The following is a 25,270-nucleotide window of genomic DNA, read 5'->3' on the forward strand; positions in this document are numbered from 1 at the left end:
TGGAGAAGCTTTGGATTCGTGGATCTCCATGGCAACCGCGAGTAAGTCAACCTTCCTTCCCTCTGCCACTCCGACGGCAAAGAAGTCCTTTTCTACGTCTACGATGCAGTCCTTTCGGACCACAAAGGTTAAGAAGTCCAAAGCCTCTTCCACCTTCTTCTCATGTGGTCGGGGGAAATCCAGAAAACCTGCATTGACAGGTTCTCAGGAACAGAAGCTGGCTTCTGTTTCCTCAAAATCCTCAGCATGACGGTGGACCTCCCAGCCTGGAGATCGGACAGGTGGGAGCTTCTCTGCGAAATTTCAGTCAGGTCTGGGTGTCCCCAGGCCTGGACCCCTGGGTGCAAGATATTGTATCCCAGGGGTAAAGACTGGAGTTTCAAGAACTCCCACCTCACAGATTCTTCAAATCGGGCTTACCAGCTTTGCTGACAGGGCTATCCTACAGGAAGCCATTCAAAATTTGGAAAAGGCAAATGTCATTGTTCCAGTTACACTTCATCTGGTAAACAAGGGTTTTTACTCCAACCTATTCGTGGTACCGAAACCGGATGGTTCGGTCAGACCAGTATTGAACCTTAAATCGTTAAATCCTTATTTGAGGAAATTCAAGTTCATGATGGAATCTCTGAGGTAGGTGATCTCCGGTCTAGAGGAGGAGGAATTCCTGGTATCACTGGATATCAAGGATGCGTACCTTCACATTCCAATTTGGCCGCCACACCAGGCGTATCTCAGATTTGCTCTGTTGGACTGTCACTATCCGTTTCAGGTGCTGCCATTCGGCCTATCCACGGCACCGAGGGTGTTCACCAAGGTAATGGCAGAGATGATGCTACTCCTCCGCAAGCAGGGAGTGAACATAATTCCATATCTGGACGATCTGCTGATAAAAGTGTTGTCCAGGGAGAAATTGTTACAGTCCATTGTTCTCACAACTTGACTACTCAGGGATCATGGGTGGATCCTGAATCTTCCAAAGTCACATTTGGAGCCAACAAGGAAATTGTCTTTCCTAGGGATGATCCTCGACACGGAAGTGCAGAGGGTATTTCTACCAGTGGAGAAAGCATTGGTGATACAGAAAATGGTCCAGGAGGTCTTGAAGCTTGCCCGGGTATCGGTTCATCAGTGCATTCGCCTTCTGGGGAAGATGGTGGCCTCCTACGAGGCTCTACAGTACGGCAGATTTCATGCACGGTCCTTCCAACTGGATCTCCTGGACAAGTGGTCGAGATCTCACCTACACATGCACCAGAGAATTCGTCTGTCGGCGAAAGCCAGGATTTCACTCCTCTGGCGGCTGCATATGCCTCACCTTCTCGAGGGCCGCAGGTTCGGGTTTCAGAGCTGGATCCTTCTAACCACGGATGCAAGTCTCAGAGGCTGGGGCGCGGTCACCCAAGGGGAAAACTTCCAAGCAAGGTGGTCAAGTCTGGAATCCATCCTTCCAATAAACATTCTGGAACTAAGGGCCGTGTACAATGGACTTCTACAAGCAGCACATCTTCTGCAAGGTCAGGCCATTCAGGTGCAGTCGGACAATGTAATGATGGTGGCCTACATAAACTGACAAGGCAGAACGAAGAGCAGAGCTGTAATGGCAGAGGAATCAAAGATCCTCCTCTGGGAAGAAAAGCACGCGATGGTGCTGTCAGCAATCTTCATTCCGGGAGTGGACAACTGGGAAGCGGACTTCCTCAGCAGGCACGATATCCATCCAGGAGAGTGGGGACTTCACCCAGAGGTTTTTGCAGAGGTGACAAGTCTTTGGGGCGTCCCTCAAATAGACATGATGGCCTCCCGCCTTAACAAGAAGCTTTGCAGGTACTGTTCCAGGTCAAGAGACCCACAGGCAGTGGCAGTGGACGCACTGGTAACGCCGTGGATCTTCCAGTCGGTGTATGTGTTTCCTCCACTTCCACTCATCCCAAAGATTCTAAAACTTATAAAAAGAACAAGAGCTCAGGCGTTTCTCATTGCTCCGGACTGGCCAAGACGAGCTTGGTACGCGGATCTTCTGGAGTTACTGCTGGAAGATCCGAGGCCTCTTCCTCTTCAAGAGGACCTTCTACAACAGGGGCCGTTCGCTTATCAAGACTTACCGCGGCTACGTTTGACGGCATGGAGGTTGAACACCTGATCTTAGCTCGGAAAGGCATTCCGAACAAGGTTATTCCTACCCTGATCCAGGCTAGGAAAGGAGTAACGTCGAAACATTACCATCGCATTTGGAAAAAGTATGTGTCTTGGTGTGAATCCAAGAAGTTTCCTACGGTGGAGTTTCAACTTGGGCGGTTTTTCCTCTTCCTACAAGCAGGTGTGGATGTGGGCTTGCGTTTGGGCTCCATAAACGTCCAGATTTCGACCTTGTCCATTGTCTTCCAGAAACAATTGGCTTCCCTCCCTGAGGTTCAGACTTTCTTGAAAGGGGTCCTTGGGCACCTTGGGATCTTAACGTGGTGTTGCAGTTCCTGCAATCGGATTGGTTCGAGTCTCTACAAGAGGTTGAGGTCAAGTTTCTCACTTGGAAGGCGGTCACACTGTTGTCATTGGCATCTGCTAGACGTGTGTCTGAATTGGGGGCTTTGTCTTACAAGAGCCCATACCTAATTTTCCATGAAGATAGAGCTGAGCTCCAGACGTGTCAGCAGTTTCTTCCTAAGGTTGTGTCGGCTTTTCATATCAACCAACCTATTGTGGTGCCAGTGGCTACTGGCTCCTCAATTACCTCAAAGTCCTTGGATGTTGTGTGGGGTTTGAAGATTTATGTGAAGAGAACTTCTCGTCACAGAAAATCGGACTCTCTGTTTGTCCTTTATGCTCCCAATAAGATTGGGTGTCCTGCTTCTAAGCAGACGATTTCTCGCTGGATCAGGTTCACTATCGAGCATGCTTATTCTACGGCAGGATTGCCGGGTCCTAAATCTGTTAAGGCCCACTCTACTCGTAAGGTGGGTTCTTCCTGGGTGGCTGCCCGGGGTGTTTCGGCTTTACAGCTTTGCAGAGCGGCTACTTGGTCAGGGTCGAACACGTGTGCTAAGTTCTACAAGTTTGATACTTTGGCCTCTGAGGACCTAAAGTTTGGTTCTGCAGGAGCCTCCGCACTCTCCCTCCCGTTCTGAGAGCTTTGGTACATCCCCATGGTACTAATGTGGACCCCAGCATCCTCTAGGACGGAAGAGAAAATAGGATTTTAATTACCTACCGGTAAATCCTTTTCTCGTAGTCCGTAGAGGATACTGGGTTCCCGCCCAGCGCTTCGTTCTCCTGCTATAAGTTACTTAAGTTCAGTACGGCCTTGTTACTTGGTTCAGTACTGCATTGTAACTTGTTGAAGTACGGTTGTTCAGCTGTCGCTGACTTGTTTAAGCTGGTTTGCTTGGTTTGCCTTGTTATGTGTGAGCTGGTGTGATTCTCACCACTATCTGTGTATTTCCTTCTCTCAAAGTATGTCCGTCTCCTCAGGCACAGTTTCTAGACTGAGTCTGGTAGGAGGGGCATAGAGGGAGGAGCCAGCCCACACTGTTAAACTCTTAAAGTGTCCATGGCTCCTGGTGGACTCATCTGTACCCCATGGTACTAATGTGGACCCAAGCATGCTCTACGGACTACGAGAAAAGGATTTACTGGTAGGTTATTAAAATCCTATTTTTTATGTGTTCAGTTTGCATTTACTTTCAGTGCCATTGCTGCTCTTCCACTCACCCAAAGAAATACCTGAAATTTGCCAAAAACGAACTGACTCATTTAAACATATCAATTACTGATTTGTCCCAATATGACTCTGTCATCGATGTGCCACACAAAAAGCAGATATGACCACCTCCAATCTGTGTTCCTGTAATGGGTCATAAACTGCTCCACCAGCCATTTAATTCAATACTGGCCTAGTTAATACATTAAATAAATCTATAAATCTGGTGTGTCTTCAGCTTCTTCCTGTCCCCATTTCTGAACATGCTACTTTGGCAATCAGTAACTTTACCCAGAGCCTTGTAAGATCTTCTATCATTTTTTAGTTAACTCCTTCAAGGGAACTACAGCTAGATCATGTCCTCCAGCATACAGTGCCATGATGTTTGGCTTAAGTTCATTCTCTACATGCCTGCCACAAAATGGAAGCATGCCATCAACCATCATGTCCCATATGCCTAGCTATTTACTGCATAACCTCTGCGGGATCAGTACGAAATCCCGCTGGACGGGATCCCAGCGGTCGAAATGCCGACACCGAAATCCCGACCAGCAGAATCCCGACAGGGATAGCAAGCGGAACGCAGCCCCTTGCAGGCTCGCTGCGCTCGCCACTCTGCGGGCACGGTGCCTCGCTGCGCTCGGGACACTATTTTATTCTCCCTCTATGGGTGTCGTGACACCCACGGACGGAGTATATGTCGGGATTGTGCCGGTCGGGATTCCAGTGTCGGTATTTCGACCGCCGAGATTCCGTCCGGCGGGATCTTGACAGCATCCCACCTCTGCAACCCCCTGTTGTTTCCTATCCAGACTGTCTGTATGCTGCATAGAAGATATTGGTGTCCTACAACCCAACCAATACAGTGTGCTGGTCTGATAGAGAATATACACACCCATAATAACTGATTAACTTTTCATTTTATATACCATCATTACCCCAACCATACCAATTTACATTCCTCTTTCCTTTGTCCCTCTGTCTTGAGACACACACACACACACACACACGCACGCACACACGCACGCACACACACACACACACACACACACACACACACACTAATAACACTTTTCTTCTGAATCAATGCTGAGCTACCCTTTATTATTATAAATCATGTTACACTAAAAAAAACATCCAGAATACTCTGCCAAAACTCTAATTCAGGCACTCATTATCTCCCACATTTAATATTACTAGTCTTCTTATAGGTCTTCCCTAAAGCAGATTTGAATGCATTTGCGAGCAGGGACTGTCTGGCAGGTTTTAGCCTGGAGGCAAGCACACAATACTGGCCCATGACAGCTTCTGAGCCTTTTTTTTTTAAATACAGTGTTAGCCAGTTAAGTGGTTAAAATGTGTTGTTGTTGTTGTTGTTGTTGTTGTTGTTGTTGTTGTTGTGTTTTTTTTTTTTTAAAGAACACAGGGACAGATTTATCAAAGGGTGATAAAGCTTTTGCTAGGCAAATTGTTTTGCCAGCAACAGAGCGTGTTCCTGCCTAACCCTAACAGTAACTATTGCTGGCAGTAGCCAATTTCTGAAGCTATATATGGCTACAAGAAAATATTAAGGAGTCACTAAATGTATGTATGGGGGACCACAGAGATTGGAGATATCTGCTGCTGTACCCCCTTTTTTTTTTAGGCAAAAGCAGCCCCATAGGTTTCTATTGGGCTGCTTAAATGCCAAATTTACCCCAGTAGATAATACCATCTTCACATGGTGTTAACCAATGTACCGTATATACTCGAGTATAAGCTGACTTTTTCAGCACATTGGGGGTAATTCCAAGTTGATCGCAGCAGGATTTTTGATAGCAACTGGGCAAAACCATGTGCACTGCAGGGGAGGCAGATATAACATGTGCAGATAGAGTTAGATTTGGGTGGGTTATATTGTTTCTGTGCAGGGTAAATACTGGCTGCTTTATTTTTACACTGCAAATTAGATTGCAGATTGAACACACCACACCCAAATCTTAAGAGCCCTACACACTGGCCGACCCGCCGCCGAGCTGCCCGACGGCGGATACGGCCGACGAGCGACTCGGCAGCGGGGGGGCAGTGACGGGGGGAGTGAAGTTTCTTCACTCCCCCCGTCACCCGGCTGCATTGAAGTGCAGGCAAATATGGACGAGATCGTCCATATTGGCCTGCATGTACAGCCGATGGGGGACCAGCGATGAACGAGCGCGGGGACGCGCATCGTTCATCGCTGGAGCCTCCACACTGAAAGATATGAACGAGTTCTCGTTCATTTATGAACGAGATCGTTCATATCTTTCAAAAAATCGGCCAGTGTGTAGGGCCTATAACTCTTTCTGCACATGTTATATCTGCCTCCCCTGCAGTGCACATGGTTTTGCCCAGTTGCTATCAAAAATCCTGCTGCAATCAACTTGGAATTACCCCCATTGTTCTATGCTGAAAAAGCCCCCCTCGGCTTATACTCAGCAGCACCCCGCAGCTCCACGGCTGCAGCAGACGCCGTGAGCTGTGTGGGCATCCGCTGCAGCCGGCACCAGGGAGAGACACTAGAGGTCATTATTGACCTCTAGGGGTATATTTACTAAAATTTCAGAATGAGGTTAAAGTTCAAACACGAATGACATCGAATGTGTGAAATTGCAACTTTTTTAAATTATTACGACTAATTTACTATGCTGTCGTATTCTGCATTTTCGTGTATTCCGATGTCGATGTCATTCGTATTTTTTGGCAGTGTTTTACGGGAGTGAATGGTAAAACACTGCCGACATTAACACAATGAATCTCGGCCGGATCTGTGAGATCCGTGCAGGGCTTCATTGTGCACCTTTCGTAAAAAAAATAAAGTGTTAAAAATGTAAAAAAAAAATGCGTGGGGTCCCCCCCTCCTAAGCAAAACCATCCTCGGGCTCTGTGAGCCGGTCCTGGTTGTCAAAATATGGGGGGGGAAAACTGACAGGGGTTCCCTCATATTTCATCAACCAGCACCGGGCTCTGCGCCTGGTCCTGGTGCAAAAAATACGGGGGACAAAAAGCATAGGGGTCCCCCGTATTTTTTAAACCAGCACCGGGCTCCACTAGCCAGGTATATAATGCCACAGTCGGGGGACACTTTTATTGTGGTCCTGGCGGCCCTGGCATTACATCCCCAACTAGTCACACCTGGCTGGGGTACCCTGGAGGAGTGGGAATCCCTTAAATCAAGCGGTCCCCCCCCCCTCTAGCCACCCAAGGGCCAGGGGTGAAGCCCGAAGCTGTCCCCCCATCCAAGGGCGGCGGATGGGGGACTGATAGCCAAGTGTAAAAAATCAGAATATTGTTTTTAGTAGCAGTACTACAAGTCCCAGCAAGCCTCCCCGCAAGCTGATACTTGGAGAACCACAAGTACCAGCATGCGGTGGAAAACCAGGCCCGCTGGTACCTGTGGTACTACTACTAAAAAAGTACCCAACAAAAAACAGGACGCACACACCGTGACAGTAAAAGTTTATTACATACATGTACACCTCCATACATACATACTTACCTATGTTCACACGAGGCTCGGTCCTCTTCTCCATGTAGAATCCTCGGGGTACCTGTGAAAAAAATTATACTCACATAATCCAGTGTATCTTCTGTTCTTTGTATAATCCACGTACTTGGCAAAAAAACAAACCAGAAACCCGACCACGCACTGAAAGGGGTCCCATGTTTACACATGGGACCCCTTTCCCCGACTGCCAGGACCCCCCCTGACTCCTGTCAAAGAGGGTCCCTTCAGCCAATCAGGGAGCGCCACATCGTGGCACTCTCCTGATTGGCTGTGCGCTCCTGTAGTGTCAGTGAGGCTGCACACGGCAGAGATACGCCTATGCGCTCCATTGTATCCAATGGTGGGAACTTTGCGGTCAGCGGTGAGGTTACTTTCGGTCAACCGCGGGCTGGAGGGGGGGACCCCTTGATTTAAGGGATTCCCACTCCTCCAGGGTACCCCAGCCAGGGGTGACTAGTTGGGGATGTAATGCCAGGGACGCCAGGACCACAATAAAAGTGTCCCCCGGCTGTGGCATTATGTACCTGGCTAGTGGAGCCCGGTGCTGATTTAAAAAATACGGGGGACCCCTATGCTTTTTGTCCTCCGTATTCTTTGCACCAGGACCAGGCGCACAGCCCGGTGCTGGTTGATGAAATATGGGGGAACCCCTGTCAGTTTTTTTACCCATATTTTGACAACCAATGCGGCTCAAAGAGCCCGAGGCTGGTTTTGCTTAGGAGGGGGGACCCCACACAATTTTTTTTCTTACATTTAACACTTTTCCACCCCTTACCACTGATAAACATGCACGGATCTCACGGATACGTGCATTGCTATCAGAACACGGTAAAAAAAAGCAGGTCTATTTGAAAACTGCTTTTTTTTACGATTTGTATTTTACACGGCAGTGTTTGTGAAATACAAATTTTAGTAAATTACCGAGTTCTAGCAAATAACAGGCGTATTTGACCGATGGTGTATTCATTCGTAATTTTTTTTCTTTGACTTCAACAAAAATACGAATGCCCTCATCACTGCCGTAATTTGAGTTTAGTAAATTCCCGAGATGACACTTTGAAGAAAAAACACCATCTCGGGAGCTTAGTAAATATAACCCCTAGTGTCTGTGCGGTGCTGCTATGGGAGAGACGTCATGACGTCTCTCCCATAGAGAGGAGCGGGCGGCCAGACGGACGGAACAGCAGAAGCGGCGGCCGGGAAGCAGGAGCGGGGCAGTGGTAAGTATTGTTTTTATTATTGTGTGTGTGTGTGTGTGTGTTTGTAAGCGGCGACAGGGAGCAAAGAAAGAGGGGGCACAACTACTGGGGGCAAAGAAAGAGGGGGCACAATTACTGGGGGCAAAGAAATGGGGCACAGCTACTGGGGGCAAAGCATCAGGGGGGCAAGTTTTTATCTTGCACTGTGGGGGGATATCTGTCACTGGGGGTATATGTGGCACTGGGGGCACAGCCCAAGCAACAAGCATTACTCCCTGGCAACAAGCATAACACCTACCGCATGAAACCTCTTGCAACGAGCATGACACCCTGAGCATGAAAACCCCCGGCACCGTGCATTTCCCACCCTAGGCTTATACTCGAGTCAATAATTTTTCCCAGTTTTTTGTGGTAAAATTAGTGCCTCGGCTTATATTCGGGTCGACTTGTACTCGAGTATATATCTACATTTCACAAAAGTTTCCAGGAGAGAGATCCTTAGGATCCGTACCTGTCCATAAGTGCTCGCACATGTGCAATCTTATGACGGTGCATTAGAGTGGCAGGTATTGAACTGTAAGTAAAGTGACTTCATTAGCGATCAATTTTCTTCCTATACATTGAATAATGGATGGGCTCTTATCGGAGCTTTGCGTGCATGTGTATTTTGGTCCAAATCTAACTCTCTCTGCAAATGTTATATCTGCCCCCCCCCCCCCCCCTGCAGTGCACATGGTTTTGCCCAACTGCTAACAGATCAACACTGAATTACCCCCTTAGGAAGTGAAGGATTTACCCAGTTCTTGACACTTTGCTGTCACTAAGATATGTAAAGCTTTTTTTGGAATATTTGTTAAAACTTTGGGGTGGATAGGATACTTGTCCATGGATTCTTTGCTTCATATCCTCAGAAGTGTATGAAGTGTATAATCACAAGATATGACCTCCCGAGTAGAATTACCCCCGTGGCTGCAGTTTCTTAAAAAATTAGGTGGTAGGAGATCTCTTACCTATGCTGATCAGCTGATACTCATCTGATTGGGCTGATAATCGAACAGTGTATACCTGTTACCAATCAATTATTATCGGTCTGTCTGACACTCTGAAATTGATTCGTTTGTTCGATAGATCTGATAATTGGACAGTCACATCCTGCAGTGGATGCACCGCCTCAGCCAACAGCCCGAATATTTTGTCTGTCATATAACGGACTCTGAGTCCCTCTTACTGCACCCGGTGCTGTAATTTAATTGGCTGACTTGCTTCTACTGGTAGGAACAGTAAATATAAACATGCTGGATCAAGTTAGTATCTGAAAGCCATCTGTCACATGGGCACATACCCCAATCAAGTCAAGTATACAAAATCGGGAAGTGACCTAGTGGGAACAGGCATGTCCTTGCATCACACCCCCTGTTTCTGTCACTTTGGCAGCGTACCCAGTGTGTCCCCTTCCCCATGCTCCCCCAGGCTCACTACCACACTGGCTATACACTCGCTGCTCTGCTATGTAGAGTAGTGTTGGTCAGTACTCCCCCAACTTCCCCCCAGCGGGACTTTGACTTTGCGGTGCACGGGTGAGACTGTGGGACAGTGCCAAAAAATCGGGACTTTCCCTCTAAATGCAGGATGGTTGGATGCATTATTGAAAGTGGTAGAGTTTGATCTGCAACTGGATATGAAGTTTGAAGGAAATAATTAGCCAAAATGTTGAACCCACAATGCAAATATTGGGGAAAGATGTGATTAAAATTTTTTGGATATGATAAATTTGATAAGATTATCACCAATCCTATTTTTGAATATCTTTAGTAAATGCTAATGAAGGAACATAGAACTGAAATGGTACTTATTATATTAGCCTGTACTGCATTACTGTTTTCTAAGTATTACATTGCTGCCACATGACTGGCTGACTAGATATTTGCATATTCAACAGGTGTAAAGTGGTCTGTGAGTATATATTTACTTAATGATCTTAACCTCTTTATAACCTATCCTGATTTTTTAAGATGTTGCATTATTGGCTTTCCAATCCATCACAGTAAATTGTATCCTGTGTTTTCTGAAACTTTATACTTTCAAATCAGTTGATTCTTGCTACCTTTGTACATCCTGTTATCGATTGTCAAATATTCATTTATAAAGTCCTTCTGTATGGTTGTCCTTCATCTCTTATTTGTCTTTCTAGTTATCTCACCAGTTTTCTTTAAGGTAACACTTGTCCTAATCTGTTTGCTGTTTTTGGCCGCTTCTCCTAAATAGATTGCTAGCTTTTCAAGAGCTTTCTTGCACTTTTTGCATTTAGCTAGCTATATCAATAAACTAATACTCGATATGCTACACACCCCAACATGGGCAAGCTTACAATAACATACCTGCCACCTTCATAACTCCTAACTGTCCTGATTTTCGCGGGACAGTCCCTTTTTTGGGGACTGTTCCGCTGTCACACCCGCGGGCCGCAGTGTCCCGAGGTGGGGGGGGGGGGGGGGTAGTTGGAAGACTCCTGTCTATTCATTGGAGACAGAGGGACTGGGGGCATGCCAGCAGCTCTCACAGTGCTGGTCATGCCCCCTTCAGTGACTGTAAATGGGGACGTTACTTGCGATCGTGGCACTGCTGCGAGGCCATGCCCCCTTTCATATAGGCCATGCCCCTTTTTCAGGCAGGCGTGCGGGAGTCCCGCTTATGGATTCTAAATTTTGGGAGGTATGCAACTTTAGTATGTGTTAATTTGGGACCTGGTGCCTGAAAAGGGGTCGGGGGTGTATGGTAGAGGGATCTGCACATCTGGCAGAGGGGGGGGGGTCTCGCTGTCTCCTGTTATCGGAATTCTGGGGGAGGTGCCCAGCACTCTCAGAGCAGCTGGGCAGCTGCCGGCTCACCTCCCTGCACTGCTTTGCAGAGCAGCAGTGATTACAGGCTCCCCCAACTGCCCCCGCCCGCGGGACACTGCGGCCCGCAGTCGGGACAGTGACTGAATAGCAGAACTGTCTCGCTGGAATCGGGACAGTTGGAAGGTATGCATTATAATTGTACTGTGTGCTAAATATAAATTTTCCACAAGTCACAATTTATAGAATGCTGTATCTGATAAAAAGAACGGCCTCAGGACAAGTGATACTATTCAATAGTAATATTTTAATAAATTATGAATGGCTTTTCAAATTAGGGTCCTGTAACTTCAGCACGGCTATGTATGTATGTATGTATGTATGTATGACTGTACCTCATTGAATCATAATAGCAAAGCCTCTGTTCTCTTCCACAGCCGGCTAGAGCTGTAGCAACATGAAAATTGCATCCACATGGCTTGGGTTTCTCCCTGATTGGTTGTCACTTTACACTGCCTGAGATTCGCACCTGTTTCTGTATATTTAGCCACTCGCAGCGTGCCAGACAAGCGTGGACATTGTGGTGTGGATCTGAGACTAAAAGGTAACAGACTCATTCTTTCTTGCAATTTATCATCTTAAGGATCAAAAATGAAATTAAACTGAGGCCCTTCAAACGATCGGTAAATCATTCAACAAGGCCGTAAGTAAAAGTCAGGCAGATAGGAGATTTATATTTAGTAACATAGCTTGCTGAAGCTGGCACACCCTCCCTCCCTGCAGGATACTGGCTCAAACCAGAGAACTAATGCAAGCTATGGAGAGAGACACCTAATGCAGATCTCTATTTTGCAAATGCAGGAACCTCCCTCTGATGTTTGATTACTTTTTATATTTGCACACTGACAGGGAGCCTCAACCATGACCCTCTTTTTCAGTAAAAAATCGTTTTTATCGGTTGTGCTGTCGTCACTAAATGGATGCTTGATTTACTGTAATGTGATCTGACAAGTTTACTTATTTTAATGTTTTATGGAGCATTGTAGACACAAACTTACTTTGTAGCTTTCTACAGTCCTTTCTTTAAAGCACTTTATCAAGTTATTCCTATTGTAAATTTGGGTATGATTTGTTGATCTGTATGGAAGAAAGCTCCGTTGTCTTTCACAACTGCTTTATTCTAATGTCACCCACCTTGTATATTAGTATGTTTTATTGCTTTGTAGCATTTCATGACTGTATATACTCGTATCTGCTTTATGGTCATTTCTGAAAGAAAGTTTGTCAAGTTGTGTGAATCTTTGATGGAAAAATAATAAGCACAATAACAATAAACTTTACCTCCTTTACTATTTCTCTCACATCAGGTTTTTTGGCATTAGGGTGAACAGCTAAACCATACATGTCACAGGCGGTATTCAATTATATTACTCCGGATCTCCCGTCTAAACTGACATTCAAGTGATATTCAATTGATCTCTTTTATTGCACTGATCGTGCTCAGCCGCATAGAAGTTGGGTTTAGCTGCGTAAAGCGGCTAAACCCAACCAAACGAATGGGTGCTACGCAAAAAGTACCATTTGCGCACTCAAACGGGTCAGTTCGCACCGCTAAATGCTGGCGCCGGCAGCCATTGCTCCTGAACAGCGCAACAATTGTATTGCTCTGTTGGGTGCCATCTAGTGGCTGCTGGCACAAAAACAGTTGAATATCGCCCTTAGTGATGACCGCAGACAGAGGTGCAGTCACTGGCGTATATATAATGGGTGCAGTGTGTGCGGTGCACACGGGCCCCCACCGCACACGCTGCACCCATTATTTTAATACTTACCCCTCCAGAGTCCCGTGCTGACATCAGCAGCGCTGTGGAATTATCCCCGTGAAAATGGTGCAGCAGACATTTTCACAGTGTCCTGCGCAGTAGAGAAATCACTTGGGAAAATGGGCGCCGTACCATTTTCCCAGTGATTTGCGCATGCGCAGTAGAGTCTGAGCCCTCTAGTGCTCAGACTCTCCAGTGCTGCCGGCAGAGAGGAGGGGGCCAGAACGGAGGAGGCAGCACACAGGCCTACTGCTCTCTTAAAGCGCCCCTGTAATCATTAATGCAGGCAGTCATAGAAGCAGCAATTTGCTATCATTTGGGTCAAAAATAACCTAAATGACCAGGAAAATGCCATGTAGTGCCTATTCTCACCCTTAATTGGTTGTAATTGAAACTTGAGTCATGTAAATGATTATTGTGGCACCATAAATGTGTAACTTATGGTGTAGTGTTCAATTGTTATATAGCACCCGATCTCCTGTCTAAATTGATGGGAGATCGCAAGGCGATATTCAATTGATCTATTTTATAGCGCATTTAGCAGTCGGGTTTAGCTGCGTAAAGCAGCTAAACCCGACTAAACTAGTGGGTGCAACGCAAACAATTCCATTTGGGTGCCCAAACGGGTCACTTTTTGTGGCATTTCAGATCGACACTCCTTATTACGTTATCTTGCACATCAGCAGAAAAAATGTAATGTCTGCCATTGGGCGCAAATGGGTGCGAGGGGGTGGGAAGAAAATTGAATATCGCTCTTAGGGTCATATATATTAAACATTGGAGAGAGATAGTGGACAGAGATAACCTACCAGCCAATCAGCTCCTAACTGCCATGTTACAGGCTGTGTTTGAAAATGACAGGAGTGGTTTGCTGGTACATTATATCTCTCCACTTTATCTGTCTACAAGGCTTAGTACATAGACCCATTAATTCTATAAACTTATAACATATCCAATGGTCATCATTGGAAGGATTTTACCCATGCTTGTCTGACTCTCACAAATTGGTGAATCAGAGCTCTATAGCCAGTAAATCAACTACAGGTTGAGTATCCCATATCCAAATATCCGAAATACGGAATATTCCGAAATACGGACTTTTTTGAGCGAGAGTGAGATAGTGAAACTTTTGTTTTCTGATGGCTCAATGTACACAAACTTTGTTTAATACACACAGTTATTACAAATATTGTATTAAATGACCTTCAGACTGTGTATATAAGGTGTATATGAAACATAAATGAATTGCGTGAATGTAGACACACTTTGTTTAATGCACAAAGTTATAAAAAATATTGGCTAAAATTACCTTCAGGCTGTGTGTATAAGGTGCATATAAAACATAAATGCATTCTGTGCTTAGATTTAGGTCCCATTGCCATGATATCTCATTATGGTATGCAATTATTCCAAAATACGGAAAAATCCGATATCCAAAATACCTCTGGTCCCAAGCATTTTGGATAAGGGATACTCAACCTGTATCGCAAACCCAACTAACAAGTCAAGTTTTACTGAGAAAGCTGGAAGTAAATGTTAGCACCAGTGGTGGCTCTAAAGGGAAAATTCAAATAGGAGAGCCACACCAACATCACCGGACTCATTGGCAGTTGTCACAGCTCCTTCATTTGAATTTTGGACCTCTGGAGCCACCACTGGTTAGCACTATCATCTAGTGGCTACATCATTTTTGTGGTGTTAGAGTGAGTACAGATGTGTCCTCTTTTGTTGTTGCTGCGTATAGCAGCATGTCCCAGCGCTGCTCCGACGCATAGCATACCCTTCTCAGTGCATACTGTGGCTGCCAGCTCCGCCAAGAAGTGTATTGTACAGCAGGCTTAAGCATACTCCCACTGGCGATGCCATTGCTCCCTGCAAAAGTAAGAGTAGCGCGAGAGTAAACTCTCGCTGCCCCCATTGAACCACCAATACTGGCTCCCCATAGTTCAGCTGCCCCCGCCTATTGTACTGTAAGGCTAGCAGGAGTGTGTATATGCACGCTTCTGCTAGTAAAAGCTATGTCGTGACTTTTACCCCACGATTCGTAAATATCCTACTACATGTTTACATTTGCAAGTATTCCTAGTGTATAAATGTATATGGTGTATGCTGGAATGTTCTGCACAGTATGTGATAGATAGATATTGGGTAATATATTATGTACACACAAGTATAGTATCTGCACACTCGATATTGTACTAGTATATAGTGGATATATGTTTTTCGTCACCATAAATCCACTTAATATAAACCCCTTTCTTCCTAATATTGAAGAGTATTTTATAAAGGAGGGGGTGCAGTCAACTACAGTAATGGTAAGCTAGAATTGGGAGGGAAAAAAGACAAGAAGAAGTCTGTACTATTGACGCACTTGAGACAGAAAATGATTATGTAATAAAAAATAACCTTTATTAAATATTCATTAAAATTGAGATGTATTTATATATTTATCCCAAACTCGCAGTGAAACATAAGGTTTAAAATCACAAAACAAACATATAGGTGATGAGAAAAAATAAAGAAATGTGAATGAAAGATTAAGAAGCGTGTTCACGTGTAATTCTTTACTAGACCACCTCAACCGATTTATCCTGTGTATGGTCAAGTTACTAATGTAATAATTTTATACTATAATATTCTTAGTGAAACTTGTTATTTATACACTATTCACCCGGCGAGGGTAGATTCTTAAATAATCATTCCCAGTAATAGGGCTGTGGGGGTAGATAGGTATAATAAATTTAACCCACCTCCAGTTACAGGGTTGATCAGTCGTTAGGGATCACTATATCTCTATGTCCCTTTAAACCATATTCCCGATTAAGATTCTTTGGGCGGAATGTTTCAATGTATGTAGTATAGAAAATAATAGATAGATCTCCAAAGAATGGGGGTATTTATATTAATTATTATCCCCAAAGGAGAAAATTGCTCCCATTTAACTATAGGTTCCACTTATTTGGTGGAGTATTAGTAAGTGAGATAACTTTAAGGAGTATAGATATTCTAGTTGTCATATATAACCTTCTTCCTTTACAATCACATTCAGACCCTTTTCAGTCTGATTTCTATGTAGTCCCTATTGCTTCCCTTGGAGATATAGCAATCTCAGATCTATTGGAGAGCAACAAGTGGTTAATATGACAGCTTCATTTATATAATTTTGTGTCTACTAATGTCAGGTAGAGTTGCTTAGAGGAATGTAGCAATTCCAATTATCTTATATAGCACTCTTCCTTTATGATGACAATCAGAAATCATACAATTTGATTTTAATATGTATAGTCCTGCTTTCTTAAGAGGTATAGCAGTCTCTAATACATTAGAAAGCAGACAATGTAATACGTCTCCTTAATGGAATATAACAATTCCAGTTATCTCATATATTACTCTTCCTTTGTAATGACAGTCAGGACTTATGTAGTTTAATTTCAATGTAGATAGTGCTGCTTTCTTAGGAGGTATAGCAATCTCCAATATAATGGAAAGCAGACAATATGATGCTGCACTGTTAAAGGGATATTCCTTATTGTTTTGCAGTGCAATTTTTATTAATATAACTTGTAACGGTCCCGTTTGTTATATATATGGTAGTCCTATAGGTCCTGAAAATAGATATAGCCTATTATATTGTGAATTAAGGAGGCCCAGAAGGGCTTATATCTTCATGTGTACTAAGTAGATCCTACATAAATAGGAGCAAAGTAAATTATCTCTAAGTTCATAATACAAGTTATATCATCTGTAAAAAAGAATCTATCATCAATTTATCTAATAGATTTTAATATCTATGAAAAAGAGTTTATCATCAATTCATCCAATATTCGCATTGATTAATAAAAATGCTTGGATGAATTGTGTATTCGGGAATATGGCATTAAGCTACTTCAAACCATTGTATATTCACTGTTTCATAAGTAAGATTGGTTTATTGCAACACTGTGTCAGGAAAGAGGCCAGTAGGGTATATTGCTACTGTTTTAATCATTATTTATTATTAGTAAGTTATTCCAAAATGTATGCTGTTGTGTATTACTAAAGCATCCAGCTACTTGTCTCACTTAAATAGGTGTCTATTTGCAACAGTCTTATATAAAGATACTGTTGCACATACAGCTACTCATGAGACATACAGCTGCTCCTCAGTCTTGCAGTGTTACTAGACAAGAAATTTTGTTACACTGTGTTCATTTAAGTATCCTGCTGACTGGATAACTCTTAGACATTCATTTGTCTCAATTCATTTGTCTCAATTTCTTAATAGGTATATTGAGGTTGGTACAGTCATGCAGCTAATAGTGCACAGAAGTAATACAGTGTTTAATTATGGCAGCTGAGACTACTAGTAGCTATCAGTATATACTGATAGCTACTAGTAGTCTCAGCTGCCATAATTAAACACTGTATTACTTCTGTGCACTATTAGCTGCATGACTGTACCAACCTCAATATACCTATTAAGAAATTGAGACAAATGAATTGAGACAAATGAATGTCTAAGAGTTATCCAGTCAGCAGGATACTTAAATGAACACAGTGTAACAAAATTTCTTGTCTAGTAACACTGCAAGACTGAGGAGCAGCTGTATGTCTCATGAGTAGCTGTATGTGCAACAGTATCTTTATATAAGACTGTTGCAAATAGACACCTATTTAAGTGAGACAAGTAGCTGGATGCTTTAGTAATACACAACAGCATACATTTTGGAATAACTTACTAATAATAAATAATGATTAAAACAGTAGCAATATACCCTACTGGCCTCTTTCCTGACACAGTGTTGCAATAAACCAATCTTACTTATGAAACAGTGAATATACAATGGTTTGAAGTAGCTTAATGCCATATTCCCGAATACACAATTCATCCAAGCATTTTTATTAATCAATGCGAATATTGGATGAATTGATGATAAACTCTTTTTCATAGATATTAAAATCTATTAGATAAATTGATGATAGATTCTTTTTTACAGATGATATAACTTGTATTATGAACTTAGAGATAATTTACTTTGCTCCTATTTATGTAGGATCTACTTAGTACACATGAAGATATAAGCCCTTCTGGGCCTCCTTAATTCACAATATAATAGGCTATATCTATTTTCAGGACCTATAGGACTACCATATATATAACAAACGGGACCGTTACAAGTTATATTAATAAAAATTGCACTGCAAAACAATAAGGAATATCCCTTTAACAGTGCAGCATCATATTGTCTGCTTTCCATTATATTGGAGATTGCTATACCTCCTAAGAAAGCAGCACTATCTACATTGAAATTAAACTACATAAGTCCTGACTGTCATTACAAAGGAAGAGTAATATATGAGATAACTGGAATTGTTATATTCCATTAAGGAGACGTATTACATTGTCTGCTTTCTAATGTATTAGAGACTGCTATACCTCTTAAGAAAGCAGGACTATACATATTAAAATCAAATTGTATGATTTCTGATTGTCATCATAAAGGAAGAGTGCTATATAAGATAATTGGAATTGCTACATTCCTCTAAGCAACTCTACCTGACATTAGTAGACACAAAATTATATAAATGAAGCTGTCATATTAACCACTTGTTGCTCTCCAATAGATCTGAGATTGCTATATCTCCAAGGGAAGCAATAGGGACTACATAGAAATCAGACTGAAAAGGGTCTGAATGTGATTGTAAAGGAAGAAGGTTATATATGACAACTAGAATATCTATACTCCTTAAAGTTATCTCACTTACTAATACTCCACCAAATAAGTGGAACCTATAGTTAAATGGGAGCAATTTTCTCCTTTGGGGATAATAATTAATATAAATACCCCCATTCTTTGGAGATCTATCTATTATTTTCTATACTACATACATTGAAACATTCCGCCCAAAGAATCTTAATCGGGAATATGGTTTAAAGGGACATAGAGATATAGTGATCCCTAACGACTGATCAACCCTGTAACTGGAGGTGGGTTAAATTTATTATACCTATCTACCCCCACAGCCCTATTACTGGGAATGATTATTTAAGAATCTACCCTCGCCGGGTGAATAGTGTATAAATAACAAGTTTCACTAAGAATATTATAGTATAAAATTATTACATTAGTAACTTGACCATACACAGGATAAATCGGTTGAGGTGGTCTAGTAAAGAATTACACGTGAACACGCTTCTTAATCTTTCATTCACATTTCTTTATTTTTTCTCATCACCTATATGTTTGTTTTGTGATTTTAAACCTTATGTTTCACTGCGAGTTTGGGATAAATATATAAATACATCTCAATTTTAATGAATATTTAATAAAGGTTATTTTTTATTACATAATCATTTTCTGTCTCAAGTGCGTCAATAGTACAGACTTCTTCTTGTCTTTTTTCCCTCCCAATTGTAATATATTATGTACCTGGAGCTGTTTAATACCCTGGAAATTGTGTGCTTGGCACACAAAGCTGCACACTAAGAAGGATATTTACTAAAGGTTGATTCTGATTGATGTTAGAATGATTAAAATTGATCTTAATCGATGTTCAGCTTCCAGGGTTAAAACACACATTTACTAACAGATGATTTTTTTTTATATTTATTTTTAAATAAGTTAGTAAATGTGTATTTTAACCCTGGAAGCTCAACACATAGTGTTACAGCCCGCCGGGCGGGCCTTGAAAAACGCTCGTCCCGGTCGTTGCCAGGCTACCAAGACGCAGTGGCCGCCCATTGAAATCGATCAAAATCGACCTTTTAGTAAGTGTACCCCAAGGGCTTGCTAATGAGTTGGACACAAGTCCAAATGTGGACAGTTAACAGATATTTGCAACCGTACATGCACCATAGAAATCAAGCTTTTATTTCAAGTACTTTGGTGGCAAAAAAAAAACCCATGAAGCAAAATGCCAGCCTCAGATTAATTTACAACAATGTATGATGGAATACAAATGGTTTTGTGAAAGCAAAAAACTTTACTGTTCAAAAAAAGTTGTTCTAACAGTGTTAAATTAGAATATTCTGAATAATGTCCACTCAGAGGGTGGCGTCCCACCACTGTTGTGTGGGTTTGGTCTTGTGCTGGTGTCAAAATGTCCAGAGCTGATTGTTTCACTGCGAGTGGTCTGTAACATAGGAAGGTGGTGAACAGTATTATTTTTTGTTTGCAACTTATGGATGGCCTGTTTCATATGCATTGAGAGCTCCTCTGACCGCATATTGTGGGTTCACAGCAACAGCTTCCAAATGCAAATGCCACACTTGGAATCAACAGAAGATGTCAAGTGATTCCAAGTCAGATGCATCTGTGGCTGCTTTACAGTATCCTGCTCATTCATTTTCCTTTAGCAGCCGTCATTAGTATATGGACTTGAGTACAAAAGAACCGTCTGAAACAGGCATCCCATCTCTGTTTCTAAAGTTCCAAATGAGCAACAAAGTTCCCATGACACTCCTGTGAGGCAGAATAGTTCCATGTGTTCGCATGGTTGCCACCCAGAAATGCCCATTTGACAGAAAGAGTGGTTGGTCAACGAACATTATTATTATTATTATTATTATTATTATTACATTTTATTTATAAGGCGCCACAAGTGTTTCGCAGCGCCGTACAAAGGACATTACAGGGAGACAAAACTTAGTATTACAGTAAATAAATAACAGAAATAGAGTACAGGTAACAAAGAGCACCACAATTTTCAAGACATAGTACAGCTAAGATGTAAGTAGTGAGGGAGTGATCATCGTACTAAAAGGGGCTGGTGGCCATAGATGGAGATGAGCCTTTACCAGCAGGAGAAAAAGCGGGTAAAAATGGTCGCTGAGTAGGAGAGAGCTGCGAGTGAAATGTGTCGAGAAGATGGCTTAGATAACAAGAGGAAAGAGGGCCCTGCTCTGAAGAGCTAACAATCTAGTGGGAAGGGTCGATAGACAGATGACATGAGGTGCAAGCAAGCGGGAGGTAGCCTGATGGCAGTATGTAAGCAAAGCAGAGATGTTCAAGGCATGAGGCAGGGGGATGGAGGAGCGGCCTCAGGACTAGGTTATGCATCGGGAGGGTATGCTTTGATGAATAGGTGGGTTTTTAGTGCCCGTTTGAAGCTTTGCAAGGTAGGGGAGAGTCTAATGGAGCAGGGGAGTGCGTTCCACTGAAGGGGTGCAGCACGGGCATAGTCTTGAACTCAAGCATGGGAAGTAGTGACCAGGGCGGTGGAGAGGCGACGTTCATTGGTCGAGCGTAGGGGGCGGGAGGGAGTATGAAGGGAGAGGAGGTTGGAGATGTAGGGAGCAGTGGGATTAGAGATGGCCTTGTATGTGAGGGTGAGGAGTTTGATGAGGATTCTGTAGGGGAATGGGAGCCAGTGTAGATTTTGTCGCAGGGGAGTGTCAGATTTGGTGCGGCGGGAGAGGAAGATAAGCCTAGCTGCAGAGTTCAGGACAGATTGGAGGGGAGCAAGATGGGAGCAAGCGAGGCCAGTGAGGAGAACTTTGCAGTAGTCGAGTCGTGAGATGACCAGTGAGTGGATGATAAGTTTAGTTGGGGATCCGGTCTGAAGATCGACAGTGTCTAGGTCGACCACTATAGGTCGACAGTCACTAGGTCGACAGGGTTTCTAGGTCGACATGTGCTAGGTCGACAGGTCTAAAGGTCGACATGAGTTTTTAACTTTTTTTTTGATTTTTTCATACTTAACGATCCACGTGGACTACGATTGGAACGGTAAAGTGTGCCGAGCGAAGCGGTAGCGGAGCGAAGGCACCATGCCCGAAGCATGGCGAGCAAAGCGGTGCACTAATTTGGGATCCCGGTCACTCTACGAAGAAAACGACACCCAAAAAAAAAATCCTCATGTCGACCTTTAGACCTGTCGACCTAGCACATGTCGACCTAGAAACCCTGTCGACCTTCCATCCATGTCGACCTAGTGACTGTCGACCTATAGTGGTCGACCTAAACATTGTCGACCTAGACACTGTCGATAAAACGAACCACACCCGTTTAGTTGCACTCTGGGAGAGAAATGGCCTGATACGAGCAATGTTGCATAGATGGAACCGACAGGATTGTGCCAGAGCTTGGATGTGGGGTGCACAGGAGAGGGAGGAGTCAAGAGTGACGCCCAAGCAGCGGAGTTGGGGAACGGGGACATATCAATCAGTCCGCACTTTTAATCTTCATCCGTGTTCTTATGCATAGTCCAGCACATGTACAGTCTGCAGGGCCAGCGCCACCATTAGGCAGCTTTAGGCAGCTGCCTATGAGCGCCGGCCACTGGAGGGCGGAGCCGCATGCTGCCGATGAAAGATTGCTTCCCTTCCTTCATTCTCTTCCTTAAGAGACTATGGAGCAGGGATGCTGCTGTTATCAACCACCACGGCACTGATGTCTGTGTTACATTGGTAAGTGTAACCCATCAGGTGATGAGCAGGGCAGACATTGTTATGTTAAATCAGTAGTAGCACTGTCAGTGTCTGCGTGCTGACTGCTCCTCTGTCTGAAATTCAACCCTCCCTCCCCCGCACCGTCGCACGCGATGGAACCCGGTAATTTCCTGCCCTGTACTACGACTGCACCCTCGTTAATTCAGACGCCCTCATTGCATTCTGCATATTAGCTGTGCCCCTCCCGCATGTTACCCGCCCCCCTTCCAGCGATTGCCAGCCACATGTTACTCACCCTCCCTCCAGCGCTTGTCTCCCGCCCCCCTTCCAGCCAGGGCCGGATTAAAAATGGTTCGGGTGGAGCTGCAGCTCCAGGCCCCCAGTAAAAAAAGGCCCACAGCAGGAGAGTCACCAGTAAGACTGGCCAGGCAGAGAATGGGGTAAATCCTTTGGGGCTGTACTGCCTAAGATGCAGGGCCAGTTACCAGCGGGTGCTGTCACTGCTCCTGTGCCGTTGTAGACATGCTTGCTCTCAAAAGCATGCACCGGCCATCCATGAGAACTGACAGGCAGAAGGAGCAGGGCGGGAGGTGCCTGATGCTAGAGGTCGCCTGATATTATGTATGTACAGGAGGCAGTGTGGGCGATGCAGGGGTTAATGGGATGCACTGGGTTAATCTGCTGCTGCACGACCACGGTGCACGGGACAGTGGAGACTGGGACATGGAGATTCTCTGCTCCACAATACAGGTCTGAGTGCATGTCCATAAAGAAACGTGAGACAGACAGCTGATGCAGTGTGCACACTGGGACGACTCCTGTAGAGCTCCTCCCTGCTACTACAGTACCTGGGCGTTAGAAGATTACTCTGCCTGCCTTTGGAAGCACTGCCTATAGAGAGCACTTCATTCTCTGTATATGGAAGCATTCTAAGTAACCTGTCCTGGACACAGTAACACACATGATTGTCTCAGTAGCACATGGGAGGGAGGACACAGTCTGCACTATCACTCACTAGCAGGAATACCCCCATATCTTCACAATCAGACCCACTACTCCCATTCTGTCACCATGAGGTATGCTGTCAGCCCCAACAGGACAGAACCAGGTAACTGGAGCCTTCTCCCTGCAGTTTTATCCCCAATCATGATGGCACTCTAGTTCAAAACATCATTCATGCACTTTTTCACTCTCCCTACCCCCCAAACAGCTGCTGACATAAGTGTGTGTGTGTCCTCCATACTAACCACTACCACTCTGCACTACCCCATGACCCAGTACTACCACACTGAACTACCTCCTGTCACCCCATGCCCCACTACTACAACTCTGCACTACCCCCCTGTCCCCTCCATGCGCACCGCTAGCTCTGTACACTACACCTGACCCCCCCTTACTATACTACCACTCTGCACTACCCCCGTTACTCCATGCCCGCCACTACCTCTGTACACTACACCTGACCCCCCCTTGCCAATCACTACCACTCTGCACTACCCCCGTTACTCCATGCCCGCCACTACCTCTGTACACTACACCTGACCCCTCATGCCTCATCACTACCACTCTACACTACCCCCTGTACCGTGTACCCTCCATGCCCAATACTACTTTTCTTCAATACCCCTTTGACCCAACCATACCTAAAACTACTTTTTTTGTATTCACATTAATAATGTCTCCTTAACCAGCATTACTTTACTGCACTACACCACAAGCCCTACATAATTGCCCCCTCCTCACCCAGCACTATAACACTGATCACTCCATATTAAGCAGTTCACCTTCTTCTTCCTCTTCTCCAGATAAAGCTAGGTTGAAGTGAGCGTGCAGGGGTTTGCCTGCTGTTTACTCATAAACAAATCATAATTCAATTTATCTGCCCTGAAAGGCAGTTATGTTCAAGCTACAATTTTCTATAACCTGATTTAGTGTATTGATTGCGGTAGCTTATTGTAGCCTATGGGCTACAGTTTGCATAAAAAAGTTCAGTCTGGGTTCCTCGGTACCCTGTGCCGGAAATGGCTTCAGTGCATTGTGGTCACTTGTGACCGTGCTTGTTGCAAGAACCCCAGCAGTAGGCAGAGCACATCGCAGGGACAGGCTCCTTTCGGAGCCCCTGTCCCTGCGGGTGCCGGGTGATACATCCACCCGAAGGGATCACATATTGCAATGCGATCCTGGGTGGTAAGATCCCGCACAGATCGCATTCAATATGTAATCCATGATAAATGGGGCCCTTAGTGATGTAGTGTGGCGAGGTAGTGATATAATGCAGGGATGTATCAGTGATGTAGTGTGAGGAGGTAGTGCAGCAGTATGAGGCCAGGGATGCCCGAGTTTCTCCAAGGTTCATACGCTTGTGTCTACCCTAGAAAGCAGACATTTCCCTCTGGTAGGGGTCCAATTATCTGCATTGTCATTTGGATATACTTGACTGTTTTATGCTTTTTTGTCTGCTTTTACTGGTAGACAAATTACTTTGGTAAGCGTCCTTTTTGCTGTTTGTATGTTTTTAATAAATGTCATGTTTGGTTTTACACTATGGAGAGTCTTCTTTTGAATTACATGTGATCCGGTGTGACTACCGACTAAAGAACTAATAAAAATGGTGACCCGGTCCCTTAAAACGGCTTGTTTCCGTTCACATTGGCTACAATTGTCTACATAAAGGGGGTGATTCCGAGTTGTTCGCTCGCTAGCTGCTTTTAGCAGCATTGCACACGCTAAGCCGCCGCCTACTGGGAGTGTATCTTAGCTTAGCAGAATTGCTAACGAAAGCTTCGCTTTATTTTCTCGTAACGATTACCCCGTAGTTTCT

At 44.1% G+C, this 25,270-nt stretch overlaps 1 protein-coding gene across 6 annotated transcripts in view; it reads left to right on the forward strand.

The window, feature by feature from the left end:
• Positions 1–11,769: 11,769 nt before the first annotated feature.
• The window catches only part of JSRP1 (junctional sarcoplasmic reticulum protein 1), a 230,221-nt gene continuing 216,720 nt past the window's right edge, over positions 11,770–25,270 (forward strand). Inside the window, exon 1 of one of the 6 annotated variants that reach the window (XM_063914783.1) lies at positions 11,770–11,860. The gene's annotated coding sequence lies outside the window, so the exon portion shown is untranslated. Of the gene's footprint in view, positions 11,861–11,898; positions 11,960–22,412; positions 22,468–25,270 lie in introns of those variants that run through there. The other 5 variants (XM_063914786.1, XM_063914781.1, XM_063914784.1 and 2 more) reach the window with 5 other exon arrangements.

This window comes from Pseudophryne corroboree, chromosome 1, assembly GCF_028390025.1.
Source record: "Pseudophryne corroboree isolate aPseCor3 chromosome 1, aPseCor3.hap2, whole genome shotgun sequence".
NCBI lineage: Eukaryota > Metazoa > Chordata > Amphibia > Anura > Myobatrachidae > Pseudophryne > Pseudophryne corroboree.